General features: G+C 40.5%; 1 protein-coding gene across 3 annotated transcripts in view; it reads left to right on the top strand.

Annotated features, from left to right (window-relative positions):
• The window catches only part of AKAP7 (A-kinase anchoring protein 7), a 139,062-nt gene that overhangs the window by 103,701 nt on the left and 13,028 nt on the right, over window positions 1-22,333 (top strand). The window contains exons 8-9 of one of the 3 annotated variants that reach the window (XR_007131954.1): window positions 2,239-2,703; window positions 13,247-13,417. The exons of the other annotated variants lie outside the window; for them this stretch is intronic. The gene's annotated coding sequence lies outside the window, so the exon portion shown is untranslated. The remainder of the gene's footprint in view (window positions 1-2,238; window positions 2,704-13,246; window positions 13,418-22,333) is intronic. 3 annotated transcript variants of the gene reach the window in all.

The following is a 22,333-nucleotide window of genomic DNA, read 5'->3' as shown; positions in this document are numbered from 1 at the left end:
ATTCTTGGAAATCCTGGGCTAGGAGTAGCCATAAACCTACAGTGTGAAATTACAGCCTTTCAAAACTGAGTAAAACCTTAGTGACCTTGAACTCAGACTCCATCCCCTCTTTGAGGTTAAATGATGTGCAAATTATTTGCACAATTAAAAGCCAACTTAAAAATTCCTTTCTTGAATTTCTCAGTTGTTTTCTAATCTTTTATTATGGTTAATTCAATTTTAATGCTTATAAAAAAAAAAAGTCTCTGACATTTATAGCCTCCTCCCTTGGACTGCAGGATCTCCTGAGATACACACTGTTACTTAGCTAATGACACATTTTATGTCTTTTATTTTATTTTATTTTATTTTTATTTTCTTGCTTTTTAGGGTCTCAGCAGTGGCATATGGAGGTTCCCAGGCTAGGAGTCCAATTGGAGCTACAGCTGCTGGCCTACGCCACAGCCACAGCAACGCCAGAGCCGAGCTGCACCTGTGACCCACACCGTAGCTCAGGGCAACGCCAATCTTTAACCCACTGAGGGAGGCCAGGGATTGAACTGGAAACCTCATGGTTCCTAGTCGGATTTGTTATCGCTGCACCACGATGGGAACGCCTGTATTTTATTCCTTTTTTAAAAAAATGTATTCCATTTATAGTTGTCCAGTGGTCATCACAATCCAGTTTTCTAGGATTTCCATCCCACAACCGCAGCGCATCCCCCTCCTGTATTTTATTCTTAATTGTATGTTTTCATTAGTAGCGCTAACTGGGACTGTGCAATAAAGTGAAGTTGGTAGGGTTCATCACACAGAATGTTATCTCTTGACTGCTGCATTGGAGCGGGGGGGGGGGGTTGCTTGGAGGTAACAGGTATAAGCAATAAGTCAAGATGGGGGCTAGCAGGGCCCAAAATTGGAAGAGGAGGAGGTGAGATTGCTAGTTGGTGCTGGAAAGACTGAGGCATGTATAGATACAGTACTCAGTCTCATCTCCTTTCTCTCCTCCCAAACACTACCTACTCTGCAATTACAAATTTAAACTTTATAATGAATTTACCTGATTTACAGATGAAGATATCAAAACTCTGACAAGCCAAAATTTCAGAACTGGTAATTCCTGGTAATACCCTGACAGATCTGGGATTGAAACCACTGGCTTTTTATTTCGAAAGATTGTATCACTGCACAGTGTCAGGACTAGGGAATGCCAGGAGTTACTCACTTTCCTCAGTGAAGAGTTTCAGGAGTTCTCTTGTGGTACAGTGGGTTAAGGGGCCAGTGATGTCAGTGCTGCAGCTCTAGTTGCTGCTGTGTCTTGGGTTCCCTGGGAACTTCCAGAGGCCATGGGTGCAGCCCTCCCCCCCCCAAAAAAAAGGTGTTCACTGCAAATATTTCTTCAACAGAAAAAGTAATACTTAGGATTTTAAAAATTGACAATATTTATTCTTCAGACAGCACACTCCTTTTTGTTCAGAGGAGTAGGAAGTAGACACCCTGCATGCAAAATCCTGCTAAGTTTCATCCTCATCCACTGCCCTCTCCTTCCAACGCCTGGCAAATGGGTGTGAGTGCCCAGCTGGGAAGTAAGAATTTAGATGGTGTTTAGATGGTATTCCTGGCACTGTGAGCAGTCTTTTCTTCCCATAGTGTCATAAAACAAGGCTCTTCCCCACACACGATAACAACTCTGGAACAATTACATGAAATCTGATCTCATGTCCTGATGTTCAAAACATATCATATCTTGAAATCACTTGTTTTACTGTCCCTGAATTCGCTAAACCACTTGTGGTTTCTTTCAGAAAGAGGCCATCATCGCCGATCTTCTTTCTCAGTGGTGCTTCTAGATTTGGGGCATTTTCTGGGCTGCTGATATACTTGATGCTCTGATTTGAAAATTCATAGTATTGATTTAATGCTTTAAGAGAGCAGCAAAGCAGTGTTTCAGAAAGCAGGTATTTAACTTTAAAAGATGTGCTGTAAAGTGCAGACAATTGATGTTCTCTTTTAACCTTCCCCAACCCCCACCCTGGTCATTTCTACAGTTCTTGCAGTTTTTTAAGTAGTTCCTGGTACTTCATTCAGGTTGTGTTTTCCGTGCTGTGCAAAGTCAGGTTCCCAATTCCCAAAACAAAGAAACAAAAATCTCCTGGGGATAAAAGAAAGCTCTTCCTCTTTAAATAGCAGACAAAAAATATGGGGCATTTTTTTTTTCCCCTTTGGATTTCCCTGTGTAATTACCGTATTTGTCTGCAGGAGAAAGGACTCCTTGTGGTTTCTTCTGGATTACCTTTCTTAAAGACACATCCACGTATCCGCATCGCGCACGTGGCTTTCCTCCCGGGGTCAGAGCTCCCAGTTTTGTGAGAATTCGGCGAGCATATGGCCACTTGTTTCCCCGAAAGCCAGTCCCGGGGCGGTAGGAGCGGTGGCGTTGGGCTGGAGCCCGGGGAGGTGGAGCCTTTTTGCTCGCTGCAGCCGGTCCCCCCTCCTCCGCCTCTGTCTCTGCCGGCCGCCGCGCATCCTGTGCATCTGGCTCTTCGTGCTCCGCGTGCAGCTCCGGCTCCGCGGCGGGGAAGAGGCAGGGTGTGCTCGCAGACCGTGGGGTAAACTGCAGTCGCTCTTTGGGGAGCCCCGGGAGAACACCTGGAAGGAGGGAGAACACCGGTACCATGGGCCAGCTCTGCTGCTTTCCTTTCTCAAGAGAGGAGGAAAAAATCAGTAAGTGTGATTTGTACTGTGCGGAATCCTAAGTCCTTGGCTATTTTGTGTGGCTGTCTTCTGGGGGTAGTTTTGGTTTTTTTCTTGCGGGAAAGACTGTGGAATAAGGAGCTGTGATTTTTCATGTGCATTTCTTAAAAGGGCTGGTAGGTGTGTAGTTAATAATTAACTGTCAAAGTACAATAACTCAATGAATGAGGTTTTGTTCGAGATAGAAAATACGGAAAAGTCGTTTTTCATTTTCCCCTGTTGGTAGTCTTACAGCTCATTTTTATCACGCTCTCTAGAGTCAGAATTTAGTTTTGAGTTTCTTTGTATCACTGAATACAATTTGGTATGTTACACAAGCCAGACTATTTTTCTTCTCTGAAATTGGGATGTTTTCAGAGTCCTGCTCAATGATTACATATAGAGAAGTCAAGCTGGCTCAAAAATGACATATAGTATACATTTGCAGGTATTTTCTTGTGTCCTCTGCTTTGTTCTCTGTGGAGGGGATTCCGGTGTGACTGTAAGACCCCTCCAAACAAGTGATGCCACTTTGATTTCTGCAAAAACCACACTGAATATTTTCAAACTAGTGTCAGGCGGGTTGCATACCTGCTTATAGCCCAGGAAACAGAACTTAAAGTGATAACACTGACATTGAAATTTCTTCCTTGCTGGCTTATGTGTATTCACTCACATTTCAACTTTGTTAAAAACAGTGCTGGCATTTTATGTAGTAGGCTGGACAGAATTTGCCTTACGCTAGTTGCCCCCAGATACTGAATTTTTACTTCTTTTTCGATAAAATGTTTGCAGACATACCTACCAAAATTTGCAGCCACATTTCTGTCACGTCAGTCCTTTATTTAAATAAATTTAAATAGGTCAACAGAATCTCATGCTATCTGGTTCAGATACTCAGAGATCCACATCTGGCTTGTATTTCCTGCTGCTTGTTCCTCAGGAAACTAGCCAGGGACAGATTTAAAAATAAGTAATACATATCCTATACCTAGTCCCTTGGGAAACAAGCCGGTTTTGACAAGAAATCATCTGGGGGTGCTTTGGAATAAATGTTGGGAGACTTTGGAACATTTGCTTATTAAGAAGAGCCCACAGCTGTGCTCTAAATTTTACTTGTGAAAATGGTACATGACAGTCCCCATCTTCAATCCTGAGATGACTTTACAACCGAATTGTTTTCTGACAATGAGCATTGTTATTCATCTGGCAGCATGAAACTTTTCAGATATTTGTCAGAATGATTCATTTGTAGTTCTTGAGGATTTGGGTTGATGGGTTGATCCCTTGAGGTAGATGGAGCTTTCTATCGGAACATCCTCCGTCTGGGCAGATCTAGGGGATGTGAATTCTCTCCTCATCTTTCTCCACTTCCTGTTCCACTGCTCCAGGTTTTCTTGGAGTACCTGCTTTCCTACTGTTCCACTTCTCTTCTTCTCCTGTCTGTAAGCAGCCTTTTCTCTTCAAACCCTGTCTGTCAGCAGACATCTCAGCTCCACCTGAAGAAGTCAAGTTTTACCTCAGCGAGGAAAACACTCTTTTCCGTCTTTCTTATCTGGAATCACCAGAGAGCAAAGTCTTCTGTTTTACGTACAGTGCTTGTCAGTCTTGATCGACAGGAAGCATTTTGGAGGGTTTCTTTTCTTAAGCTGCAACATTTTAAAAAGCAATGAAGATAAGACCCTGCCTGAAATGACGTTCTAGTCCAGCAAAGCACCTGTGTCCGCTTTCCTCTCGCTGCCCTCTGGTGTTCCCCATCCTCGCCCCATTATTCTTTCTTCTGTCTTTGATTTTTGCCATTGCTTCACTGTGTTTCCCCTCCTGATCTGCTCCACATCCCATCAGCTGTTTTCTGGTGCCGTGTTTACTTTCTCTGCTACAGGATCGTCTAAAGAGAAGGTTCTCTGCCAAGCCCTGCTGTGTTGCTGGTAGTACTTGTCTGCCAGTGCTTACAAAGGGGACTTGAGGGAAAAAGGCAGAGAAGTCATTAGTAAGCATGCCTCAAGGCACATGCAAATTAGCACTCACTGTAAATATCCAGTTCATCAGTTGTGTTGACAGCATGTAAAAGAATCCACGATTGGGAGGATCTGATCTTATTCCTGGGTTGGACAGTAACCTCCTTGGTCTTCCTCATCTTTGTGACCCCACCTAGGAGCCTGGTTAGTCTGCTCTAAGCCACATGCTCAGAGAGGACCTACCAGGAGCAGAGCAAGAAAATGCTTGTGCCTCTACCCTTCTGCTTCTACTATAAAGGGCCATGACCCTAGACTGTACCTTTAGAGCAGCTCAAATGCAGAGTTAATGGAGTTTTTGGTGAAAGTTTAAATTTGTGGATGTCGTTTTCAAAACACAGGCGAGTTGGAAAGCCCATCCTCTGTAGCCCTGCAGAAATACAGAAAGGATGTACCCTGCTGGCCAAGTGGTAAGAATCAAGACATCCTTTCCCCTCCTGCTGCTGTTTGATCCTGCCTTTTGCCCTCGGTGGTGGTGGTAGATGGAAAGTGTTCTCATTTCATTGATTTATCAGTGCTACTATTCTAATCTATTAATAGCAAACAAAATGAGTTTTTTTTCAGTCAACTTGTTGTGCAAGAGCCTGCGTTTGTGTGGAAAGTTAACTCTGCATAACCAGAAAGCTTGATAATGGGATGGATAGTCAAATACCGTAGAACCCATCATGGTTTATTTTTCATTGAATGCAGCACAAAGCAGCCGGACCCTTTTTGTTTAAATCCCAGCAGTTAAACATTTCCTCAAACTGTATGCTTTTGGGCCACACTCGGTAGGTTATACGGACAATAAATGTGTATTTCTTGGAAGATTAAGCGCTTTCTTTTGCTCCACAGGAACATACTTACATTACACATCCCTTTGGATACCGTAGGATAACCAAATGTAAACGGTGTCCAGTGTAGTTTTTGCTGACTTCTTCCATAGCACTCATGGTCTTTGAATTACCTAATTCTCACAGTGAACACAAGTGTTGTTGCCCAGGTTTACTGGCCCCTGCAGTTTATCAGTTTCACCAAATAAACCTGAAAAGAAAACATAATAACCAAAGAGACACCCCGACATCCCTAGGACTAATTTAGAAAGCATTTTACTTTCTCCCTTTCTTTTTCTTTTTTTAGTAATTTTTTTTTTTTACTTGCTCGTTTCTTATTGCAGATTTTCCCATTTTGGAGTACATTTATTTTATGTAGAGGAAATAGGGGAATGTCTAGAGATGAGCCATACTTCCTCCTGTGGTAGTTTCCTGCCACTGGAGGTCTTCAAGCATAGGATGAGAGCCATTCACAGGGATGTGTTGGGGCCGAATGGAACAGCTTGTGGATGGATACAGTGACAATTCAGTTACTCTCTAGCCTTGATTTTCCCTGACCCTGAAAATAAAAGTATTAGTATTCTATTTTAACAAGACACATATTTTAATTTTGTAAGTATGTGTTTAAACAATACACATTTTACTTCTATATATGAAATGTGTTTCAGAATAGTCTTTTTGTGTGGGATGAATTACATAGACCATTAATTTTATAAATATGAGTCATATCTCAAGATAGTTTATTTCTGATGATTTGGAATTTGATGGTATAACATCAATGTATGAATGGAGGTAAACTGTGTTAATTTCATGTCTGGTGAATGCTTAGATTTTTGAACCTTAATTCCTGTGTTGCTTATTATTCAGTTATACTCAGGGAAGTCTGTGTTCAGAGGTTCCAGTTCTCCTAAAATCCTACAGCCTTAGTCTATGCTCTTCTCATTTGCCCTTAGCTACACAGACCTCAAGGTTAACTTTCATATGTGTGCTCAGTCTCATCTCATAGATTTCAAGCACCCCACCTACAGGACCCAAGTCATATTCCTGTCTTCATAGCATCAGGCCCTAACAGGTCCTCACTGAGACATGACAACACGGGTCCCGGGAAATGTGCTCCCATCAGTGACAGCAACATTCATTTCCTTCCTTGTCTGCAGAAATGTGTTTCTCCAGGGGATACAGCATGACTCAGGTCTGTTGCTATGTGGCCTACCCCTTGGCATGTAGTTTTTACTGTAGAAAGAGTACAGGACTGGGAGAAAGGAGACCTGGATGGTGAACCCAGCTCTGCTACCAGCATCTCATCTGATTGTGGGCAGGTTGCTAACATCGCTGAGCCTCATTTCTTCATATTTAAGAAGTGGGGGGTTGAACTACCATGATCTTAAAAATTTTTTCACTTGTTTCCCCATGGGTCCCTTAGAGCTAAGAGTCTAGGAAATAAATATTATAGATATGAGGTGGTTCTTTCTTCTTCCTGGTCTCCCCCAACCCTTCATCCTTGTTCTCTTCTTTTAGTTTATTGAATGCTTACAGTGTACCATGTACTATGCCAAGATCATTGGAAAACTGCTTATGAAATGACACTTGTATAAAATAAATGCTTCCCATCTGTCTCCTTTAAGAGAGGAAGTGGCTGAAAGCCGATAGCTTGAGGGACTTCTCAGTTGTCGTCCTCCACGGCTGTTAGTCCTCCAAGAGCTGGAACGAGGCTGGGACCCCAGGCAGCTCATTTCTGGAGCAGCAAAGCCAGTGGTGCCCTGTGTAACCTGAGACTACATTTTGCATAAGATTTCTGTGAGTAATAACATGGTGGCAGCAGTAATGTGCAACAGAAAATACTTAACCATGGTCACGAAGATTAGATTTTTTTCTTTGTTAAATCATGTACACCGAAGATGTTTATGTTTCTGAAATTAAGGATAGGAACAGTAGAGCAAGTGCTAATAGTTGCTATTCCTGTCTTACCTCCCTGATTCCATAGGCTATAGAGTGGCTGAATTTCCTTCTGTTGCTGATTTTGTGATCAAATGCTGAGTAATTTTCACTAGGAGCACAAAGGTTGTAGTTTCCCAGCCCCTAGTGCTCTCGGGCTGCTGAGACCTCTACCCAGATGCCCTGTCAAGCAATGTGATGTGACCTGTCCCTATGTCTTCTTTCTTGGGGGCCATATAAAAGAAGGAGTGGGGAGTCTCATGTACATAAAGGTTTCGGCTAATAAAAGAAAGCTTCCTGTGTTCTCCTTTCCTGGAGACATTTAACAAGACTGAATTATCCCAAGTGATCTTGGGAAGTATTTGTTGTAAGATAACGAAGTAAGCTGAGGTATTGGCTTAGCCCCAAATAGTCTTTAAGGGAGTAATTCCAGGCAACTAGTAAACTCGGGGTATCTGATAAATCACTTCTTACAGATAGTTGCCTTCTGTTTAACTAAATTGGCCCTGCCTAATATACAGGTCTTTGAGCTTTCATCCACCAGCTTCTAATGTCCATGGTAAAGAAATTCTGGGAGTTCCCATCGTGGTTTAGTGGTTCACAAACCCGACTAGTATCCAAGAGGATGCGGGTTCGATCCCTGGCCTCGCTCAGTGGGTTAAGGATCCGATGATGCTGTGAGTGGTAGTGTAAGTCACAGACACGACTTGGATCTGGTGTTGCTGTGGCTGTGGTGTAGGCCAGAGGCTCCGATTTGACCCCTAGCCTGGGAACCTCCATATGCTTCAGGTGCAGTCCTAAAAAGACCAAAAAAAAAAAAAAAAATTCAAAAAAGGCCCAAACTCTCAGTGCTGAAAGCAGGGGACTTTGGAGGCAGATGGACTCAGCTTGCATCCTTGGCTGTACCACTTAGTATTCTAAGTAACTTCTCTAAGCCTCCATACCCTCATCTTAAATATCTATTTATTGTGAGAATGAAATAAGCCAATGTCTATAAAATTCCTGACACTGTGGTTGGAATAATTCTCTTGACCCAGTAAATAGGATTTCTCTGTAACAAATGAGAGTGTACTGTACAAATGTTACATCTAAGAAATCAGCTTGGCAGACTATGGTTTTATTTTCATCATGTCCAGGAGGGGAAAAGAGGGATTTGGGATTTCCGACCTTGGATTGTGGAGTGGACGTCCAGCATTTTTCTGTGCAGCTTCCGTCCCTCTGGGGGCCTCCCTCTCCCTCTCCTTGGGTTTCTGTCCATCACGAAGTCCTGCTTTCCTGCCCTGAGAGGGATACATGGTCCAAGTGGAGTTAACCAGTCTTCCTAAAGATTTGATGAGAGGGTCTGCCTTCCTTTTGGGTTGTGAATGGAAAGCTGTAAGCTTCAGATTGATGGCTGGCAGGGAGTGAAGGGGAGTCTTCCTGAGAAGGAACATGGCACAGAAGGAGGGGGCCAGAGAAGGAAAGAGGAGATGATCCTGAGGATATTGTTGGAGCCTCTGAGCTCAGCCGAAGTAGGACCCTCTCTGTTATATTGAAGCAATAATTCGTCCTTGTTTAACTTGCTCGGGTTAAATTTTTGTCACCTGCAACCAAAAGGCTTCCGTTATATTCTAGAGGACACTCCGTGTATGTAAGAGCAGCCCCATTCTGGAACAAATCTTTTAAACCTAGTGAAGAGGTAAAAAGTCTTTGATTTCTTCGGACCTTTCATGTTCCACCTTAGTGGCCATAAAATTTAGCCTTAAGTGAGAGCTCTTACAAAGACTAATTCCGTTCACTTCAACTAGGAAACATGGTGGAGCACATCACATTTGGAAAGTTCAGAGCCAAGGGTTAGGAAGATACAGTGAAGATACATGATCTCTATTGTTTCTTTTTTCCATGTTTAAAGTGTTATTGAAGTATAGTTGTTGTGATAATTTCTGCTGTACAACAAAGTGATACAGTTATACGTATACACACATTCATTCGTTTTCAGATTCTTTTCCCATACGCATTTTTGAAGGAGATATATTGGATCCCAACACTTTTCATGCCCTGAAAGGAAAAAGCCAGTAGGAAGGATCTTGATGTTCTCAGCCCAACAAGCAAACCCCACCCCTTCCATACCGGGGAAGTTACAGAGCTAAGTCAGCCAAATAGTGAAAGTGAGTTAATTCCCTATTACAGAAGCTCCTGTCACACAGCGGTTACAGCTTGACATGGGCAAACAGTTTCTACAACAAACAGCTTAGCAGATAAAATTTCCTTTAAACAAGCATTTATAATGTCAGAGGTACAAATTAATAGATCTTGAAACTATTAAAACCAGCCTTTGCATTGTATAGTAACGTTCTTTGCCCTTAGCAAATACTCAGAGGCAAAAACTGAATTATATGATGAAAATATAAAGAATAATTGTAGTTTTAATTTAAAGTTATGCTAGCTAGGACATAAATAATGTTAATTTTACTAAAGGTTGAGGCAGAGGCTTATTTGAGGCTTATAATTTTGTTTCTACACACTGCCCCCTAGACTTACAAATTTAGTCAAGAACATTTGTAAACCTCAGATATGTATACAGAAAAATTATCTTTATAGGAAGAAAGTGACATGAAAACAGGATGTTTAGCGTACATAGAGAGAAGATTTCATATTCTCCAGAGAGAGAACTCACCCAGTTGGTAAGAATCCCATGGTAAAGACTGATTCACTTTTTTTTACGTGTCTTAGCGGCCCCTCCCCACCCTTTGTGGTTAGATAGTTGGTGTTGGCATTTGCCATGTGAATTACATCAGGTTTCAATTTGATGCCTTACATCTGACTGTTAGAGCAAAAATAAAATTCACACTTTCTAAGCATTTAAAATATTCAGCTAAAGTTAGCTGCGAAGCTCAGCTTTTCCCGAGTTTTGATTGATGCTTATGATAGCTAATAAACTGGCAAGCAGATGATGTGTTAATCTAAAACTTTCTATCTAGATCTGTAGCAGTCAGACCTTATTTAGAATTCTGACAATGGGGAGTGTGTCTTGAGGAGGAAGGCCAGGGTGGCGAGGAGCCTGGAAACCACAGCATAAGAGGAAGACTGAAGGACTCCAGGTGCTTAGCTTGGATGGGAAATTGTCTTCAGCCATTTGGAGGATTCTTTAATGTGGAAGGGAAAGAAGTTATTCTGTATGGCTTCAGGGGGCTAACATTGGGACAGTGAGTGTTCATTTTAACACATTTTGGTGATTTTGGAAGCCAAATGATATAGATATGTTAAACCCAGTAGTGTTTGAATTATGCTTGGATAACTCTTGTTATAAATAATGAAAATACTGAAAGGGAGTTCTAAAACACAAAGACTTTATCATAGTCAGATTCTGCATTAATCATTTTTATTACCTAAGAGGATATTTTGAGGCAGAGTTTTTCAAACTTTTTTAAGCCACCATCCTCTTTCTTTAAATAGAAGACCAACATTTTTATGAAAAAAAGTATGCCTCTGTATTATTTCATATTTTATAGTGACTATTAATGGCTCTTTAATTAATACCTATAGGCTCAGTAACCTTGCTTTAAATGTAAACCAGCTATAAAGGAAAAAATCAAAACCATTAAAAAAACCCAAATGTAATGTACAACTTTGGGTTCTTGTCTAGGTACACTGTTGTATTACTGATGTGCCACATAAAATGTTGATTATTGAACTCCGTAGTAACAGTGGGCGATTGGTATCAACAGGTCCTAGAGATAACAAGCTAAGATATATTACCTATTGTATGATTGTCTTTATGAATGAGATTTTGTGAAAACATTTTGTCCAAATTTACATCTGTTTTAAATTAATTTTCTATAGTATGGGTAGAGTAAATTTAAAATAAAAATTCATGTGATACATTCATACTGTGTAATGTACACCATATACTTACTCTTCAATGTAAAATTAGATACGCAGATTTTTAGATTTTATAAAACCTGAAAGTATGTATGTAAAATTGTATGAAATCTGAATATTAAATTGAAAGGCAGAGTAAACAAATTGTTCTAAGGGGAAGCAAGGTCATGAAGTATGCAGTTTTTATTTTTAAAAATCAGCTTCATAGCTGCTCTTAATTCTGTACCCTTTGCCTCTGTTATTCATGTCTTAGTCCTCTCTGAATTTACATTGTGGGGGAAAAACACAGAAATAATTTATGTCAGGATCCAGTTAAGAAAATAGGAATTACGCCCGTTATTTTAACAGAGAGAATTTAACACAGGGAATTAGTTAAACAGCTTTGGGAGAAAATATATTTTTTAAAATTAGGTATGCTACAGTGATTCAAAGTAATTGTTAATAAGGTATTTCTAAGGAAAACTCTCACCCAAATCAATTTAACATACTTAAAAGAACAGATTATTTTTAGACTATTTTCACACACAGTTTATGAAAATTCTGTAAAAATAATTTATTCTTTTAAAATTTCTCAAGTATGTGTTCTGAAGGCTTACGATTTCTTTGGTGAGTATTTCTTTTTTTTCACCAGTTTTACTGAGATACAATTGACATAATCTTGGTGAATATTTCCTTAACCCCCTTCACTCATTCAAAGTTAATGATGTTCACTGTCCATGCTGCTAGAGGGACAGGTTGGTGAATTGGGGGGGGAGGGCATTGGCAGAGGAAACCTGTAGGCAGGTGGAAACCTGTAGGCAGGGGTTTGGGAGTGATAAGTGGTGCTCTCGGGGTTTTGGATGTTAAGAGGAACCAAAGGCTCAGACGCTGGGGGGCAAGGCAGTCAGTAGAGTGTTCTGAAAAGTCTGAGGAATTCTTCAGAGGATCTGGGAACCAGTCAGTCAGAGCAGAAATAGAAAAGGGCAGCAAAAAGAGTCAAGGCAGTGAAAGGACAGATGCAGGCAGATTTATTCTGTTTTTATTGAAAGGGAGAACTGGTTGCTTTACACATGCAAACAAGACAGGGATAGAGACTGACTTAGAGACAGTACCACCTCTCCATCTCTCCATCGCTTCTTTCAACTTTGCGTTCTCACCCTCTCAAGCTTCATTTGCTGGTGGGGGCTGTGTCCTCACCGTCTCAACTTCATGCAGTGATGGGAATGTGACTTCCAGCAGCTCTGGGGAGCATTTTCACCGTTGAACATTCAAGTAGAAGGAGTTCCTCTCTTCTAATTCCCATATGTAAAATCTGAGAGACGGTGCGAGTTGTAAACTACACAACCTGAAGGGCACTGTACATATCAGAGACCTGGTAATTTATGTATTATGGCATAAAGGACCTTTATGTACCAACAAAAGCATATTACGAAAAGTTTCCAAGAGGTAGAAATGAAGTGGCTTTAAAAATTGGAAGTGTGTGCCATTGACCCACTGGTAGCTCTGGTAGACCAGCAGCCCCACTGGAGCCATATGGACCTGGAGATGGGCAACCACCTGAAGGGGATGGGCAGCAAGGCTGGAGGGTAGGAAAGGAAGGGACTTGGGACCAACTGTTGTAAGGTGTACATGGCCTGAAGCCCCGTGGGAGTGATCAGCCTTAGAGTTACTCTGATCCTGAAGGAATGGTGATTTGTGCTTTCTACTCTTGAGAAGAAGAACCAGTGCACTCTCTTTCACTCTGAATGTGAGGAAGCTCAAATGCATTTCATGCCTCTCATGATCTGCACTCCTGTGATCTTCATTTCCCTCTGTTCTCTACTTGCTACCAGACTTTGTGTTTTTTCATCATCTTAATTTTTACTTATAATGTACCTTTCACTGTATTTTTTTGCCGTTAATTATTCTAAAGTCTTTTGAATATTCAACAAGGGATGGATGAAGAGCTGCAAAGAAGCACTGTGACTGAAAGTATGAAATGGTTCTACTAGGAAGACAAGAGCAAAGTTGAGGCTATGAAAGGTGTGACATTGACCGTGTGTGCATAACTCATGTTCTGAAGTGGATATGTTCCTGGGAAGCTGCATGTAGACTAAACGTGAGGTAATTATTCTTATCTGTTGTGATTTTCAAATACAGAAAATCGCTATTTTCAATGCCTCACATTTCAGTTTGGTGCATCCAGAAACCTAAAACCATCTGTATCTCACTCTTGTAACTACTATCTGTTCATCTGTCTGCTTGAAGGCCTTTTGCAGGATTAATTAGCAGTAGCTCTTCTCTTTCTCTAAGACAGAGCATCATTTAGTTGCAAAAGAACATGAATGTAAACTCTATAGAACAACGCATAAATTTCTTATTTGCATTTATTCCATTTGTTTCAAGGACCATACTGTATAAAGTGAATAAGTTGTCCATATCAGGTTTGCTTACAGAGATGTGTAGCAGGAAGCTCATAAACAAATAGCCTTGTAGCCTTGTAAATTGAAAGAGGGTTGTAGCATCCCTTTCATTTAAATCAAAACAGTAGTAAGAGGGGCGTACCCGTTGTGGTGCAGTGGAAACAAATCTGACTGGTATACAGAGGATGTGGGTTCGGTCCCTGGCTTTGCTTAGTGGGTCAGCTGAGCTGTGGTGTAAGTCACAGACTGGGCTCAGATCTGGTGTGGCTGTGGCTGTGGCTGTGGCCAGCAACTGTAGCTCCAATTTGACCCCTATCCTGAGAACTTCCTTAAGTGGCAGCTACAGCCCTAAAAAAGCAAAACAAACAAACCAACCTCCAAAAGACCAAAAAACACCCCACAGTAGTAAGAATACTGCTGATTTTATTGAATACTTCCTATAAGAGGAGAACCATGCTAAGTGCTTTGTATTATTATCCTATTTAATTTTCACAGCAGCCCTTCGGTATAGAACCACAGTAACCCATGATTTACAAGTAAAGAATGTGAGCCTTAGGGGGCAAAGCAAATTTCCAGGGATACAGAGCTAGTGAATGGGAAAGCTAGAATTCTAGTCCAGGTATTCTGACTCTGTAACTTAAATATTTTCTGGTTGGAAGTCTCATTGTAGAGCTAAGAATATCATAGGACGTATCCTAGGAATGTATTTCCAATTGCTAGATGCAAAGCAGTGTGGTAGTGTGAAGAGTGATTTGAGTCCCAACTTCGCCATTCTTTTTTTTTTTTTTGTCTTTTTGCTATTTCTTGGGCCGCCTCTGCGGCATATGGAGGTTCCCAGGCTAGGGGTCGAATCGGAGCTGTGGCCACCGGCCTACGCCAGAGCCACAGCAACGCGGGATCCGAGCCACGTCTGCAACCTACACCACAGCTCACGGCAACGCCGGATCGTTAACCCACTGAGCAAGGGCAGGGACCGAACCCGCAACCTCATGGTTCCCAGTCGGATTCGTTAACCCCTGTGCCATACCGGGAACTCCCCCAACTTCGCCATTCTTTAGTGATGTAGACTCGAGCAAGTCACTTGGCTTTTCTAACCTTTGCTTTTCTCACAGGTAAAATAGTGATAATAACAGTAAGCTTTTGACTTAAATGTGAAAAAAATCCAAGCACATAATAGCCAATTAATATTAGGCAGGTTTATTGTTATTAAAAGGATCCATAAATAAAACTATTACAACTAGAGTTATATGTTACGTGTTATGGAGACAAACAAACATTTGCAGAGTCTTGTGATTCCAAATGCAGAGCTTAATTAGGTCTTAGAAGAAGCTGGTGATGAAGGAACTTGGCTTTTTAGCCTCTGAGGCTCCTGGGAAGTGAGTCTAAGCAGTTAGGGGAGTGGGAGGCGGAGTTTTTTTTGGACGTCATGGGGGACAGGACCATGATCATTTCTGATCTGTGTTAATGTCTCTTTGGTGCCCTGCTTTCCCCAGGGACATGACACATGCCTCTAGCAGGGCCAGAGAGGAGGAGGCTCAGGGCCGTAATGATTGTCCTTTGTCCACCCCATACCACATGTGTGTATTTCTACCCGATTCCTGACATTCCTTGACTGGAGCAATTCTTCCCTATTTGGAGATGAAGAGCTTGAGAAGTAAATGTCAGCTGGAAGAAATGAATTTACATGTACATACCACCAGCAATTACAAAACAAGTTCAAATGCTCACTTAATTTTCACTAGTAAGAATTCACATATTCAGAGAATTTTTATGAACTTTAAAAATCATGTGCTTTTTGGAAGCTTCTAGGAAATTGATAGTTTTAGGTCATGGAGAAAAGAAAAGTATATCCTCAATAACTTTTCTCAGTCATTCTTCCTGAGGCTATTAGTGGATGAGTTCCCCAAGCTTCATTTTAAAAGGGAGTATAATGAAACCCTGTGTAATGAACACAGGTTAGCAGTGTAGGCGAGGGCTGTGGGGGCTGAAACAGAGTGTGGGGGGGGTTTGAGGTCTGTCCCTGGACAGTGACAATGCCTCCAGCCCCTCTCCCTGCCCTATGGACTCCTGCCCCCCTCAGAGCCTCTCAGAAGTGCTGTGGGGACCTCAGTGCAGAATGACTTGTCCCATTTGATAACTGGGGAATCCGTCCCAGGGCTCAGGACTCAGTGCGTGAATGTGTGCTCAGTTTCCTACTTTGTTTTTATTATATGTCCAGAAGAATGATCAAGGGTGACCTTCAGTTGTCAGTTTTCTCTTGATTTTATCCTAACAATGAATGATCTCATCTTCAAGTTTTCTCTCGTATGGCGCATGCTCTGTTTGACCCACCATCATTGCTGGTGTGATGGCCAGTCAGTGTGGTTTGCAGATGGCTCAGTACTCAAAGCCAAACGCACTGACCAAATAGTCTTGTGCCCCTGGATTTTCATGGTAAGACTTTAAAAATTATGTTTTGGAAGCCACCAGAGAAAATGAATGGAGGCAGTTTAACCTATTTGCTGTGTTGACTCGTTGAATAATTAGATGGAAAATTGTGCAGCATAAATCATACTCTATATGCTCATCCCAGAAGGGTTTGCCTTGGGATTGGGCAGCTTGCTGAGCTGAAGAGAGCTCCGTTTTGAATACTTTAAAAAAATGCAATTTCTTTCAATGTATGTATCATATTTCAAGGTGCTCTTGATCACATTGTAGTTATGCTTATATTTTGTCCCTTTCACTAAGCTTAATGACTGGTTATTTGCATCAAACTTAAAACCAAATGGAGCAAAATCGCTGGTTAGTGGCTTCTCTGATATTTTCCTTTAAAATAATAGGAGTGTTCTGAGACCCAAGCTTATGTTTTTAATAAGCATTGGCAGGGTTGTGAAAATCTGATTTTCTTTAACATACACCTCATGGTTGAAATAAGTAATTCCTTGAAGACAAGCCTTAATAATTTGTGTACATCTCAGAAATGAGACGTGTAATTTGGTCATAGTAGGTGCTCTGGAAACAGGTGATGTGCAAACTCTGCAGTGCCTCCTACAGGAGCCTTCATGGTCTTTCATGTAGTTCCCTGCCTTATCATTCTCCCTCCCTCTCACCTCATACTAGACAGAGTTCTGTGGTTTCCCAGACAAGCCAGGCTCATCTTCCTTCCCTGACACTCCCTTTCACCTGAGAAACACTCATTTCACAAGATCCAGCTCAAGTATCACCTCCGACAGGAAACTTTCTTTTGATGGTTTCCCCTCCATAGAACTGACCGCTCTCTATGTATCCACTCTGCATTGGTCATCTTTCCTGGTGAGCATTCTTGATCCCTGATGTATTAGCTGCAGGTGTCCTGAAGGCAGGGCCTTCACTTCTGTATTCATAGTGACAGTACTTATCACACATAGGGGGTGCTAGATGCCTGTGTGGATGGAAGGATGGAAGGAACAATAGAGTCCATCAACAGAGAAGGAAGGCAGGTGGAAGGAAGGAGGGGATTGTACTGCATTAATCAGCATCTATTAGTCTAAAATTTTCAATCTTCCAGTGAAACCTTCTGAATCCTTCTGTTTTCCAGTAAACTGATCGTTAAATGATCCGGTATTTCTCACATTTCCCCCAAGATGAGGGTGTACAGGGAGCTGTGGAGTGTCTGCCTGGGGGTGGGTGACCCGAAAGAACTCATCTTCCCGAATCCAAGCTATGGATTTCCATCCCTTCTGTGTGGTATTATGTGATGTATGTAGCCTTTCGTAGCTCGTTGTTCTTATTTGTAATATGGAAGGATACCCTTACGTTACCTTATAAGATTTCTTTAAGGGCCACATGAGATAACAGCTCTGAAAGCCCTTTGGAAAGTGTGAAGTGTTACCTAAAATAAATGGAAGGACGTATTCCTGTTTATGGCTGTTTGTGACCTGTTCCCAAGGTTTTTCTTAGACCGTGAAACCTTTTGATTTGGGTGTGTCCTTATTGCTTCTAGGAGAGATAAAGCAGTATCTCAGTTCTGATTTCTTTCACCAGTTGGATTGACGGCAACATTTATGCTGCTGATCTGCCTTGGTGAACATGGCCTTCAGAACAGGAAAGTGACATTTATTTCTGCTTGAGTCAACTCCTAACCTGGAATATCAGCCTCGAAAGAGAAGTACATATTCTCATGAGCAGGTGTGTTGGTCAGACAAGCGAAAATTAGTTCTAGTTAGTTGTGAAACTTTTACTTAAAGTTTTATGTAAAACTCTCTTAAATAGAAGATAAAGAAATTCCATGAACATAGTAATTTTAAGATTCAAAGCAATGCTTATTTTCTAGCCTTCTTGTTTTTCTGCCAGACAAGAGCATGATTATTTGAAAATTCATGCTTTTGGCCGTGTGTAAAACTATATTTATTTCTTCTTTGTCATAAGAATAATTTTCCAGTGACAGCCATACTTCTGTAGGTATTTCTTTGCACTAGGACTTGTGTTTGGAACATCTGCTTCTTATATCACTGCTCAGATGTCACCCCTCAATCAGTTTTGCACAAAATGATATATAGTGGTCCTGAGGAAATGGTCAGAGATATTGAGAAAGCCTTGTATTCCTATCTGAACAAGTACAGGAATCAAAATTCAGAGAGGAAACAACCAGGGTTTCTGTTTAATAGAGAGCAATTTATGATATGGAACAGCAGAGAGGCGCCTACAGATAATACGAGGCAAAACAAGTGAGCAAAACAAACCACAGTGAGCACAGTACCCTCTTGGAAATAGATTCCAACGACAGAGCGACGGTAATCACTTGTCATTCAAGTCCTAGGTACCAATTTAGTTTGCCGTCTTTGAGCAGATTGGAGCAAGCAATACATGTCTGACACACCAAGGAAGAGAATGAAAATGATTTGGGTTTATTCATGCTCAGAAGCACCCCACTCTTTCATGGAAATTATTTTCAAATTTTGATACTGAGCACAAGAGAAAAATAGGATTTGAAGGAAAGCACCTGAGAATCTGAGGCCTGTAGCTGTGAAGAGATTGCAGATATCACAGTTGAGATGTGTTTCTTAGAGCAGGGAGAGGAGCTGAGAAAGTCACCTTCATTACTATGCTAACTGCAAAGAGTGACAGGACACTAGTCATTCAGCGAGTCATGTCGATCCCAATAGACCCCTTGGTGGTCCCTCATCGTGGGGAAGAAATTGTTCTCATTGGTCTTTTAAAAAAAATTGAGGTATAATTTACCTGTAGGAAAATTCACTCTTTTTGTGTGTGCGTACAGTTCTAGGAGTTTTAATTAGCACATCGAGTCATATAACCACCACCACAGTCAAGACTGGGAATAATATCTCCCTGTGTTTACTCTTGTGTCCTTCTATAACTCCTGTCCTCATTCCCAGCCCCCGGCAGCCCCGGGCTGTTTCAGTACTGATGGTTTTGCCTCCCTAGAATGTCGTAAAGGTGAAATCATATGGTAGCAGCCTTTTGACTCTGATTTTTCTCGCTTAGCATAACACACCTTAGATTTCATCTGTGTTGTTGCACGTTTTGATATATTCATTCCTTTGATGGGCTGCGTACTGTTCCACCTGGGTGAATAGCTCACAGGCTTATTGACTCATGAAGGTATTTCAGTTGTTTCTAGTTGGGGACATTTATGAATAAATCTACTTACAGACGTTTCTTGTAGGTTTGTGTGTGAGCATATGGTTTCATTTCATTTGTTTTTAGTTCTAGCTAGGAATGAGAGTGCAGGGTTACATGCTAAGACTATGGCCAACTTTCAGAGGGAGAACTTTTATTACAAATTTCCAAACTGTTTTACAAACTGGCTATGCCATTTTTGCATTCCCGCCAGCAACAGGAGGTCCACTTGCTTCGCATCCTCACCCCCATTTGATATTGTTAATCTTTTAAATTTTAATTTTAGCGAATGAGTAGTAATATTTCATTGTGACTTTAGTTGTCATTTCCCTGACGGCTAATGATATTGAGTGTCTTTTCACATGTTTACTGGCCATCTCCACATCATTTGTGAAGCTACTCTTCAATTCTCTTTGACTGTTTTTTACTTTATTTTGTCTTACTAAGTTTTTGAAGTTATTTTTGTATTCTGGGTACACTTTCTTTGTGTGTATTATGCATATATGTTTTGCAAATATTTTTTCCAGGCTGTAGTTTGTTTTTTTCCCCTTAACAGTATCTTAAGAAGAGCACAAGTTTTACATTAAAAAAAAAAAAAAAATCTGGCCATGCCTACTGCTGTGGAAGTTCCTGGGCCATAGATTGAACCTGCATTATAGCAGTGACCTGAGCAACAGTAGTGACAATGCCAGATCCTTAACCCACTAGACTACCAGGGAACTCCACAAGTTTTACATTTTGATGAAGTCCAATTTATCCTTTTTGGAGGATAGATTGTGAATTTGGTGTTCTATATAAGAATCTTTGCCTAATCCAAGGTCACTGAGAAGTTCTAGATTTTCTTCTAGACACTTTAGAATTTTAGCTCTTATAACAGGTCCATGATCCATTTTGAGTTCATTTTTGTATATGATATGAAATAAGGGTCATGGTTCTTTTTCACATATACCATTTTTCCAAGCACCTTTTCTTAAAAAGAGTGTTCTTTTACTGAATTGTCTTGGTACCTTTGTTGAATATCGGTTGGCCATGTTTGTAAGTCTACTTCTGGATTTTGTTTCGTTTCATTGATCTGTGTGTGTGTCTTTATACCAATACCACATTGTCTTTATTTCTGTAGCTTCATAAGGCCTTAAAATCAAGTAGTACAAGCTTTCCAACTTTGTTCTTTAAAAAAAAAATCATTTCACCTGTTCTAGTTCCTTTACATTTTCGTATACCTTTTAGAACTTGTCAATTTCTATGAGAATGCCTGGTGGGATTTTGAATGCAAAACTCTGTAGATTTGCATCTGTAGAGCAATTGGTGAAGAACTGACATCTAAACAATATTGAGCCTTGATCAATGAGTGTAGTTTATGTCTCTGTTTATTTAGGTCTTATTTACATTTTGCAGTTGTTAGTGTTTAGATGTTGCATACATTTTGTTCAGTTGTCCCTAATTATTTCACACATTATGCTATTAAAAATATTTTTTAAATTTAAAAAAATTTTTCCCCAATACAATTTTTTTTTCTGCTGTACAGCAAGGTGACCCAGTCACACATAACATATACATTCTTTTTTCTCACATTATCATGCTCCATCATAAGTGACTAGATATAGTTCCCAGTGCTACACAGCAAGATCTCATTGCTAATCCATTCCAAAGGCAATAGTCTGCATCTATTAACCCCAAGTTCCCAATCCATCCCACTCCCTCCCCCTCCCCCTTATCAATCACAAGTCTATTCTCCAAGTCCATGATTTTCTTTTCTGTGCAAAGGTTCATTTGTGCCCCATATTAGATTCCAGATATAAGGGATATCATATTATAAATTCATTTTTCAGTTGTTTATGGATCATGTAGAACTACAGTTAACTTTAGAAATATCTTTTAAATGTATATCTTTCTGTTATTGATTTCTTATTTGACTCCATTGTGGTTTGAGCACAGGCACTGGGTAGATTCAGTAACTTAAAATGTATTGATACTTGTTTTATGGCTCAGAATATGATCTTCTCTTGTAAAGGGTTTCTGTACACCAAAAAGACTGCATGTTTTGCTGTCGTTGGGTGAAATGCTCTATAATGATCAGTTTGGTGGATTTGTCTACTACTGTTCAAGTCTTCTGTGTTCCTTCTGAACTTTTTTCTCCTCATTCTGTCAATCACAAGAGTGTTCTTGAAATTTCAAACTGTAATTGTGGATTATCTGTTAGACTTTCCGTTCTATTGGTTTTGCTTTAGGTACTTTAAAGCTCTTGCTCTTAGTTGCATGCACATTTAGGGTTTTTATATCCTTTGGATGAATCAACTCTTTCGTAATTCTAAAACGTCCCTCTTTATGGCAGCTAATATTCTTTTTTACCTGAAATCTGCTTTGTCTGGTATTGATTCTCTAGCTTTCTTTTGATTAGTTTTGGCGTGATCATCCTTTTCCATCCTTTGACCTTCAACCGTTCTCTGTTTTCATACTTGAAGTAGGTTTTTTACTTGAAGTGGTAGACATTCTGGTTGACTCATGTGTCTTATCCAAATTAACCATCTGACTTTTTATTGGCGTCTTAAGACAATCTTCCTTTTCACATGGTTAGCAGTATGGGTGAGTTTAAATCATACCCCTGGCTAATTGGTTTCTACTTGTCTCATCTACTCTGTGTTCCTTTTTCTTCTCTTTTACTGCTTTATTTTGTATTAAGCAGTTTTAGGATTTCATCATAGGTTCATTACTAGTTTGTTAGCTATGGCTCGTCTTTGTTTTTACTTTAATGGTTGCTCTAGGGTTTTAAAATATACATCCTAAGATGGTGTGCCTTTAAATAATAATATGCCACTTCGTATTTAGTGCAAGACCCTCATGACAGTTCTTTCCATTTTCCATCTCAGTCTCTGCCTTAGTTGTTGTGTACATTTTTTCTTCGTATTTTATAAATTCCATTAAAAGCAGTTATTTGTCTTTGAAGAAGATTAACAAAGAGAGAAAGTATTTTATTTTTATCCATATATGTATAGTTTTTAGTTCTCTCCTCGCCTTTGAA

This window comes from Phacochoerus africanus, chromosome 2 (genome assembly GCF_016906955.1).
Source record: "Phacochoerus africanus isolate WHEZ1 chromosome 2, ROS_Pafr_v1, whole genome shotgun sequence".
NCBI lineage: Eukaryota > Metazoa > Chordata > Mammalia > Artiodactyla > Suidae > Phacochoerus > Phacochoerus africanus.
Note: the sequence above shows the minus strand (reverse complement) of the source record. Positions and strands in the feature narration are given on the sequence as shown.